This window comes from Poecilia mexicana, unplaced genomic scaffold, assembly GCF_051168715.1.
Source record: "Poecilia mexicana isolate PSO_F unplaced genomic scaffold, ASM5116871v1 scaffold_18, whole genome shotgun sequence".
Lineage (NCBI taxonomy): Eukaryota > Metazoa > Chordata > Actinopteri > Cyprinodontiformes > Poeciliidae > Poecilia > Poecilia mexicana.
The window spans coordinates 24,490,568-24,500,697 of NW_028263387.1; the positions used below are offsets into that span (position 1 = coordinate 24,490,568).

General features: G+C 42.1%; 1 pseudogene across 1 annotated transcript; it reads left to right on the top strand.

Moving 5' to 3' along the window:
* The first annotated feature begins 121 nt into the window (after positions 1 to 121).
* LOC106928811 (uncharacterized) lies at positions 122 to 8,559 on the top strand (annotated as a pseudogene). Its single transcript, XR_015766184.1, has 12 exons — positions 122 to 794; positions 976 to 1,037; positions 1,107 to 1,204; positions 1,282 to 1,395; positions 1,476 to 1,572; positions 2,358 to 2,421; positions 2,818 to 2,861; positions 3,449 to 3,633; positions 4,275 to 4,358; positions 4,460 to 4,696; positions 5,510 to 5,614; positions 5,687 to 8,559. The product of XR_015766184.1 is annotated as an uncharacterized LOC106928811 (transcript).
* Positions 8,560 to 10,130: the final 1,571 nt, after the last annotated feature.

A 10,130-nucleotide genomic window follows, 5' to 3' on the forward strand; every position in this document is an offset into this window, starting at 1 on the left:
ATCCTGCTGCAAATATTTTACAAGAAGTAGATTAAATGTATCTGTTCTGTTTTTCATCTTTAGTAGGAAAAGGTTGAAATATTTCAATATTTGTTTTTTTAGTTTTTGTACTTTTTTGAAGTTGTTTGGTTAAAACAAACATATTCTTTAAATCTTTGAAAGGTGAAGATACGTCAGGAAATAATAACTGGATGTTTTCTGTTGCTTCAGTGTGATGAAAACCTTCATTATTGTTTTAAATAAGCAGCCAGTTGGTCTGAACTGGCTGCAGTCACCAGTCTGGATCACTGACTGGTTCTTCTGGATTTACTGGTGTGCTTTCATGCTCAGCTGAGGCTGGAGAGATTTTACAAAACGAGACGAGCAGGAAAAACAACAAATAGGAAATAGGGTTTATCTCACACAAATCATATTCAGACTGTCAGCCACCGTCCTGCAGCTCGTCTTCATCGTTCTGGTGTCTCATCTTCCTCTTGATGTCAGCCCGTCAGAACCAGATTGAGGAAGTTAGTCAAAGAGTATAGCGTGTCAAACCGTAGCATAACATTTGAATGCACAGCCCGGAGGATGTGTTGCATGTCCATCACTGTGCATGAAAAGCTTAAAGACACACCGGCTTTGTGTGAATGAGGAAGTGGATGCCATGTTTTCTGTTGGCTTGAGTCGCATCAGGCGGATAGTTCCTCAGTTTCACCTCCCGTCTTCCGGGTCAATTATTCTCAATGGAAAGTGACAGTCAAAAGCGTTGATCCTTGGAAAAAACACGATTTGACTTGCTGGATCTGTTTGGAAAGGTACTGCTTTTCTACCCTCCTCCTTCCACTCAACTTTCCATCATTAATGAACTTGGAGGCAACACTTTGTGAACAATCAGCTTTTGTGGTTGATCCTCCAGGTGGAAAGTGTCGGTCTCTGTTGCAATAACTGTGTAGATTATGGACAAATGAACGCTGCCTGTGTGTTTGTGTGTTACAGCTGGAAGATGCTAACCGTGTCAGTTTATCTGCTGCTTTGGTCCTTCACTGCATCGTCTTCAGGTACGAATGACTTGTTTCTATTATAACAGTAGAAAGTGTCAGAGTTTTTCACATTTGTGTAACTTACAGGAGTGGGAGCTTCCCCTCAGTGCCAACCTGGGTGGCTCCTCTACGGACGGACATGTTTTGCTTTCTTCCCCGTGTGGAGCTCTTGGACCAGCGCCAATGTAAATAAGAACCAACGTGTGTTTTCTCTCTGTCTCACTCTGTCACTCCTGTGTGTAATCTGAGTATCTGGTCTTAGGCTTTATGCTCTCAGACTGGAGGGAACCTCATGTTGCTCCACAGACCACAGGAAAGGCAAATTGTCCTCCAGCTGACCAGCAGCAGGACACCTGTGTGGCTCGGTAGATACCAGGTGAGGAGAGGCGTTAGATTTATGTGTTTTAGTTTCAACAAGCCCCCTCGTCTCCATCTTTGTTTTTCTCTCTCTGACAGAATGGATCAAGGATTTGGAGTGACGACTCCCTGCTTCACAACCGGATGGATGAAAAGACCAAAGAGTTTGGACTCTGCATGGAAATGATACCCAAAAGTAAGCAAAATGCAGGAATGCAATATTTACACATCAAACGGCTGCTGTTACATCTCACTAGTTTACTTTAAACACCTGATGAGTTAAAGGTCTTAACATTTACCTGTTTGTTTTCAAAGCTTGTTAGTGTATCACATCTCACTCCATCAGATGTAAGTAAAAACAAAAACTCTTTCCAAGCTGGATTAACACTTTACTGCAACATTTAAAATCAAACTATTGATAGTTGTTACTGGGTTTGGTTAAGGCGCATCTTCAAAGAACAGTGGCGTTCCAAACACTCATGATGGACCTGAACGGGAACAAAATGAATTCCTGATCATTTCAACATGTGTCCTTTGTAAACAAAAGGGAGAGCATGGTTCACCAAATCACATATCCATAAGGTGGTGCTGGTGATAGAAACAATGGCCCCTTCCACAGGTAGGATTGAACTGGGCTCCCTATATCTAGAAGTGCGCACACACCTCCAAATTGTGCCCATACTTGTCTGTTCTGGTTGGTGAAACAGTGAAGAAAACTGTAAAGTTTTTCAGCTTAAGTGTAAAATCTCTATACTAGTAAATACTAGTAGCAAACAGACTAGTAAATTTGAAGCCCCAGTGATGTCATTAGCACCAAACAAAGGTTGGATATGGAGGAAGGAAGAAGGAGAAGTGCTGGAGCGGCCTATCAAATACGTTAAGATTTGAAAGGTTCCAATATAAATTACATTTAGAAACTCACATGAACCACATTTGAGTTAAAAATTGGACTAAAAGTACTTCCTGTATCTATGTTTCTAGCTGGAGAGCTGCAGAGCGCCCCCTGTGAAGAACTTCGGTTCTACATCTGCACCACTTCACCGAGGTAGGTCAAAGTTCAGAAGTGTTCACTTTGGGAGACATTTCAGCTACTTTATACGAGAGGTTTTCTGAGAAACCAAGAAGAACTGGGCTGGTTTACTTTCAGCTGGAAAGAACAAAGAGAGAATAAATGGTTAAACACAGAGACACAGCAAACCGTTAAGAACTGAGCCAGGAGTATTTTTTATGAGTGCAGTTTGTGGGCCATAACTCTGTCAAAATCTGAAACTGGACAGAGACACAGATCAATACACAAACACTGGGCCAGGCACACCTTCTACTCAACAAGAAACAATCCAAGAGGACACAATGCTCATGGCAGCAGCAGCTGTGTGATCACATTACAGGGGAGAGACGCTAGGAGCTTCTCATCTTTCAGTTTCTGTTTGTTTACTCTCAGGTTTACCTCCGTTGACCTCAGCAGACACAAGCTGCCTCAACCAGGTGAGGTTGTAATAAAACCCAAAACAGGCAGAAATGATCAGACTGAAATCTTATAATCTGGGGAAAAATGTGATCAACATGTTTTGTATAGACCATATACCCACCGTAACCTGTTCAGAAAGGATAGGAGGTTAGTTTCAGGTGGAGGTTTAGTAGGTTAGCTTCAGGTGGAGGTTTAGTAGGTTAGCTTCAGGTGGAGGTTTAGTAGGTTAGTTTCAGGTGAAGGTTTAGTAGGTTAGCTTCAGGTGGAGGTTTAGTAGGTCAGTTTCAGGTGGAGGTTTAGTAGGTCAGTTTCAGGTGAAGGTTTAGTAGGTTAGCTTCAGGTGGAGGTTTAGTAGGTCAGTTTCAGGTGAAGGTTTAGTAGGTTAGCTTCAGGTGGAGGTTTAGTAGGTCAGTTTCAGGTGGAGGTTTAGTAGGTCAGTTTCAGGTGGAGGTTTAGAAGGTTAGCTTCAGGTGGAGGTTTAGTAGGTTAGCTTCAGGTGGAGGTTTAGTCGCCTTCAGTGGTCAGTAGAGACTTCACCTGGACATTGCTGTGCGTCTCGCTCCAGCCTGTAAATGCCCCTCGGTCTGTGCCTCCTCTTGCTCAGGGCTCGTCCCTGGACTGCTTCTGTTCGACTTCATCTGGGACTCCAGCTCTGATCAAGCCGAGGAGATTTTCCTCTCATCCTCGCTGCTCAGAGGCCTGAGGTCTGGCAATCTGACGGAGCGCTGCTACAACACATTCCTGCAGCAGGAGGAGACTTACCTGCTCAGAGTCAAAAGCACACTTGAGGTGAGAGGTCACCACTGTTATACTATCATACACTTATTGGGCCTCATTTCCACTGAGTGGTGCAGCCATTGATGTGTATCACTGGATTGGACATCGCCTATTAGCCTCTACAGCTAGCGACGCAGCCGCTAGCCATTACTACTCACTGAGTCATGTCCATTGTCCCGATACGGGTTGAGCAGAAATCTGTCACAAAAATGGTCGCAGCGCCATTATTTCCTGTGCGAATCTTATAAGTTATGGCTTAATTAGCAGACCCGTTGCCATGGCAACCGGCAGACAGAAAGCTCCACCAGAGCACAACCTGGTTTCAGAGTGTCTTCTGAAAGAGGGAGTTACCACCTTTTCTTTAAAATGTCTGCTAAATTTGTCCTTGAATTTTTTTCATGTTTTATTCAGTTGCATCATTTGAACATTTACTTTCTAACATTCATATGGAAAAGGCGGATCAGAGGACAGAGTCATTATCTGTGGGCGTCTGTAGCTGTGTTTCTGTGACAAATGTCCACAAAACTCTGTCAAGTTTGTTTTGAAAAACCACAATTTTTCATTTGCACTGTTTCCGTTAAATAAGAGACTGAATTAAAATCATCATCTGAAGCAGCTCAGTCATGTTTGTCTCCTCTGGTTTCCCTGGGCAGGTTCTGGTTGGGAGTCTTCATGAACACAGCACAATCAGGTCGCTGCTGCTGGACACAGTCAGACGATACGGGGCAGGAAAGCAGGTGACCAGAACAGATTACAGATAAATTACCACTAATGACTCCAAACTGCATTTAAAATGAAAAGATTAATTTTGGTTGACCTTCATTCTCTCCTCCTGCAGAGCCTCCATCTTTCTTCCCCGGCCCCTCAGTGGCTCCAGTGGGCCCTGCAGTCTTTCCACCGGGTGGTTCTGGACGACCCGGTGTACTGGCTCGTGGCTTTGTCGGCCCGGGCCTGCCTGCAGGACTTTGTGGCTCAGAAGCTGCATCAGGAACTTGGGTTGCAGGTTCCAAGCCTGAAAGAACAATTTCTACCAGATGTGGAGGAGGGAGAACGAGGACTTTGTCTGGGTAAAGAGGTAGGTGTGAACAGCTTCGATGTAATCATTTAAAATATGTTTGGACCAGAAATAAACCAGAAACATTTAGCCAACATCACCGAGCCTCTACCAGACACAAACTGGATAGACTTTTAGTAACTACAGTGAAAAAACCCCACATCACACGAGTCGTATGATTAACAACCGGATGTTGCTACTGGCAGAAACCACAAAGAAGACAACAACAGGAAGCAGTTGTAAGATTATGCTGCGGCTTGTTTTTTAATAACTTCTCACACAAACAAACTTATTTATGTGTGATTTCTTATACTGCAATTGCAAAATTTTGTTTTTTTCCTACTTTAATGTAATATTGACAAAGTTTTACGCACATTTGTAATGGAAACCCAGCTGGTTTTGTCTGCTAAGAGGTGCTAGCTAACGATATTTGATGACCAAATACCAGGATTTTTATGACAGGAGGCTAAATGAACTCTGATCACAACAGGAAGTCGTTCATACCTTTATCACTGTAGATGACACCAAACTATAGCAGATAAACGCCACAACATCAATGAAACGTGCAAATGGACCATCAAACTCTCCAAAACTTTGAAAACCCCTGGTTTAGATCAAGTGTATTCATTTGTTTGAATGACCTAGTCAAAGTCCAGAACTTGTGAAACTTCAAAACTGATGATTATAAATCCTCTCCATCCAATCTGACTGGCAAAAATATCTGCCTGCAGACGTACAAAGTTGGTACCCAAAGGACTTGTTGGTTCTGTGGACAAATTCCTTCTAAAATCTATAAAAAAGTTTATACTTTGTTCTTTAGTCTGCGTTTGGCAGATTCAAAGCGGTGATGGAGGAGTACCAGGATGAAATGGACGCCTATAAAGCAACCGCCATCTTCAGAGAGCACATGATGAATCAGAAGAGCCTCCATAACTTTGTGTAAGAACACAGCAGGTCTGTCTGTGCTACTGGTGTGATGAAGAGTCTCTAAATGTTTTTATTCTGCTGCAGGAGCTGTGAGGACAAAGGCGATGAAGAAATCCACATCAGGGCCGATGTTTTATAGATTCCTCAGAGTTCAACTCACATATTTAATATTTTCAAAACAGGAATATTTACCAGATCCTTCTGGACTTGAATGAAAAGATTACTCTTTTAGGTTTTTTTAAGGTAAGGTAATTTTATTTATATAGCATATTTCCAGCAACAAGGCAATTCAAAGTGCTTTACATGAGTTAAAAGGAAATACAAACAAAAAAATACGTAAATTTTACACAGGCTCTATGCGCCCGCCACGTTTGGTGAGTTTTTGAATATGATAAAGCCCCCAAAAAGCCAATTCATTTGGGATAATGATAATAATAATAATAATAATAATAATAATAATAATAATAATAATAATAATAATAATAATAATAATAATAATAATAAGCAGCACAATTTCAATAGGCCTTCGCAGCGCTTAGCTGCTTGGGCCTAATAACAAACCAAAGGAAAAGAGGAAAGGACACATTAGGGCGGATGGCAACATTCAGACATTCAGACAAAACAAAGGGGCAAGACAAAAACAGAGCAAGCAGGGTTTTCTAAGTTTAATATTGTTTTATCTGATCAATGATCAATCAAAAATAATCATGTTTGTACATAAAATTGCACTGAAGATGCAGATGCAGTTACAGTTTTACTCCAGTTCACTACAGCAGAGGTGTGTTTTTATGTGTTGTCAGGGATTTTGTGTGTTTAATATGTTATAAACCTTTTTAATATGAACCAACATACGTTTGGTTTTTATCATGTTTCTGTGATAGTTGTGGACAGGTTTCTCTTTAGCTAGCTTCTTAAAGTGATGCTAGCTGGTTAAACGTCATGAAAACAGTCTCCATTCCTCTTCTCCCTCCGTCATGTGAAAATGTAACAACAAATGAATCCAGTTTCTCCCGAAGATGAAATTTATTGTGTGTCTTAAATGAAAAGTATGTTTTTTGCACTTTTTTTTCTCTTTTTACTGATATTTTTTGTAGTGAAAGGTTATAGGATAAATGGCTGACTCTGTCTCCCTCTGCTGGCTGAAATCTAAAACTGCACTCTTCTAGATGTCAGTGGATGAACCACAATCAGAAATTACCTGATTAAAGATACGAAAATTAACTTTTTAAATGATTATTTCATTTTATTAAAGGGAAAAGCTACAAAAGCAAACCTGTTCTGACATGGAAAGTAATCACTCCGTGGTTGTGGCAGCAATCACTGATATCTACATGATTATAGAGGAAATTTAGTGATCTCTTCTTTGCACAATTGTTTTATTTTATCACCTTGATGTTTGACTGTCACTGTGATGGTTTGTTTATTAAAGGCTTTAATTTTAGGTCAGTTGTAATGAGACAAACTCTTTAAATAAAGGTCCATTCTTGTCTCATCAGTCCAAAGTTTTAGGATCATCAAAACGTTTTTTGGTAAAAGTGAGATGTGACTTTATGGTTTCTTAGGTGAGCAGTGGTTTTTGACCAGGACTCTTCTGTTTCTGCCCAGTCTCTCCTTTTTTATGTCCTTAATTGAGGCAAGTAACTGGTTCTGGGTTCTTAGTGACCTTCTGGATGAGTCATCAATGCATTGTTGATGATAGTTCGTAGTCCAGCCCCTCCTGGGAAGGAACATTGTGATTCTTGCGTCCAAGAGCCTTAGAAATGGCTCAATGCCCCTTATCAAGGGGATTAACAAGAAACAGTAATCAGAACAACAAACAAACTCCTCATGGTCAGTTTTTTGGGGGGGGGTTTTCACCAGATTTATTGCAGATTTTCTTTTCTGATACTTTAATTATAACTGGTACAACTAGAACCTGGACTCTAGTTGATTCTTTGGGTAAAACTCTTTATGGTTGATGCTGTAATACCCAAGGCGTCGCCTATATTGCCCTGTTCGCTGCTCACCTGTCGTTACCTGTCAGGGCAGAGTAGATCGTGGTTGTTGGGTGGACTCCTGTTGTCCCTCAATGCATCGGGTACACATGCTAATCATCATCTGATCAGCCTACCAGTACATAACAACCAGCTGAAGCCTGTGTCCTCCATCAGGTTGTTGTTTAGAGTAATTAGGCTGTTGAGCTCCTCAGCAACTGTTTGCATGTTCTGTTCTTGGATCTCTGTCTCGTTGAAGCCTTCCAAGATTTGCCCACTCATATTCTCCTTGCTCCAGCCAATCTCTGTGATTCCTCTGTTGGTCTTTTGTTTCTTCGGTAAAACCTCTTTAGTACTCATCATACCAACTCACCTGCCTGTCCTCTACTAGTGCTCTTCCAGTGTCCACCCTGGATCTCTAGAGTAAACTTTTCTCCTCTGAAAATATTCCTATTACTCAGACTGACCTTCACCTTTTTGACAGAACAGCACTCTGAAATGATGACTGCTTTCCCAACTGAAAGCCAGTCCAATCTTCCTTGCATTTTTCTAAAGGAATCTTGTAAACTTTCTAACCTTTTCATGATTGGCTCTTAGTTTGACATTATGCAAATGTGGCCTCAACATCAGTAACCTGGAGTTGTCAAAGGTACAGCTAAGTGTTGCTTCATTCCTGTAGATCTGTACCTTCCAACAAGGTTCAATATTTTCTAGAAAGTGGAAAGCTGCCATCAGTGCATGTTATGGCTTTGTTCCATCGATGTCAGACTTGTCGAGAGCGCAGCTAGCAGTTGGCCTGTCAGTAGTCTGTTAGCTGGAACTGTGGATCAATGGGTCGTGTGACTTCTCTGATTAATGCTCTCCTTGCACAGCTTGTCAATTTGGATGTGAATATCAAAACTTTTTGTGACCTTTCTGCTGTATCCTTGGTCTTCTTGATGCTAATTGTCCTCTAATAAACTCTGCTGTCTCTTTTCCACCATATGGCACGTGTCGGTGTGGTTTGGTACAGTCTATTGTCTGGTTCTACTCTAAAAATGGCCCATACAACCAACCCTTTCCACAAAATTCCTGGACCCTTTCAGCTGCAGGTTCAAAGGACAATGGTACGGTAGGATGGTTTGGCTGGTGTCACACAACATAGTCCACTGACTGAGACACAGAACGACCACACCTGTTTGTTGTGCCTGAGAGTTCTTGTATTCATGCATCTAGCCTCATATCAGATGGCAACTGCAGTGAGTCAATGGTAAAAATGAACGTCATCCAGTCAACTAGTGATAAATTTGCACTTAATCTTTGACGGATACAACAAAGCTAATTAACTAGCTGGCAATGGTATATCAGCAGCTACCTACTAATAGCTTCAACCACCTCTTGTTCTTCTATCAGCCATCAGAGGAAACCTCCGCGTTTTATAAAGACGCTGGAGTGATAAGCCCTTTCTACATGCAAATGGCTAAGTAAATGTATGGTTTTGTAGAAATTGTAGTCTGCGATTTTACAGAAAAACTACAATTTAACCCGTTCAAATGACACAACTTTTTATGAACTGTGGAGAAGAGCTCTAGTGAAGCCAGCTGCACATTATCTAGAAAACAGAGACTACTTCCAGCTGCATTTCTTCGTGGTTTTCGCCAGGAGTAACATCTATTGATCATGTGACTCATGAGGAAAAAGTGTTTCCATTGCAGTTCTGCCAAATACATCGATTTTGATACAGCCGAAAAAACACCTTATCCTAGCGCAAAAACTTTTTATCAAAAAAAGTGAGGTTATTTTTTTTCTAAATTGGCTTGTTTCTGCTAAGTGGGTATATTTTCGTTATCCAGGTTGCGCAGTATTATGGTTAATGGACACAATGAACAGTTTACAGCCTGAACCATCATTTCAAAGAGTTACATGATCATGTCTGCAAGGGTTTCAGGTATTTTCTGGGTCTCTTCATGGTGGGAACTGTATGAAACCAGGACTTCATGTACAAGAAACACTGCTTCTCCTCCTCTGTGTTACTCTCACACAGAGAGAGGGAGAGAGAGAAAGAGAGGAGGCGGAAACCTCCATCTGCCCTGCTCGGTGACCGACCCGTCATCCTCAGGAACCGGGAGGAGACGGATCTTCTCCTCGCTTCTCTCCCTTCTACTTTATATAACACTGGATGCAGAAACGGGAATAACAACGGGAGGAAGGATGAAGTGAAGAAGTAAAATCAGGAGATTTAATATGGATGAGATCTATAGTCTATATATAGGCTATGCCCCGGACTGCACCACCGCCGCCGCCGCCACCATCTGCCCTCATGGTACCGGTAAGTCACGGAGGGAAAAGCCGGGGATCGACTCGTCCCGGGGCGGGTTGGTCCCGGCTATGACCGGGCGCTGATGCTAACTGACCCGTGAAAAATGACTTCTGAGGTCTTGTGAGGTCGGGTTACCGTTCAGCCATGTTGCAGGAGAGGGGGCGGGAGGGAAGAGGAGCGGAGGTGTGTGTGTAACAGTGTGTGTGTGTGTGGTCGCGCGCTGACACCTGCCCCTGTTCCCGGTAACGAGAGGCAG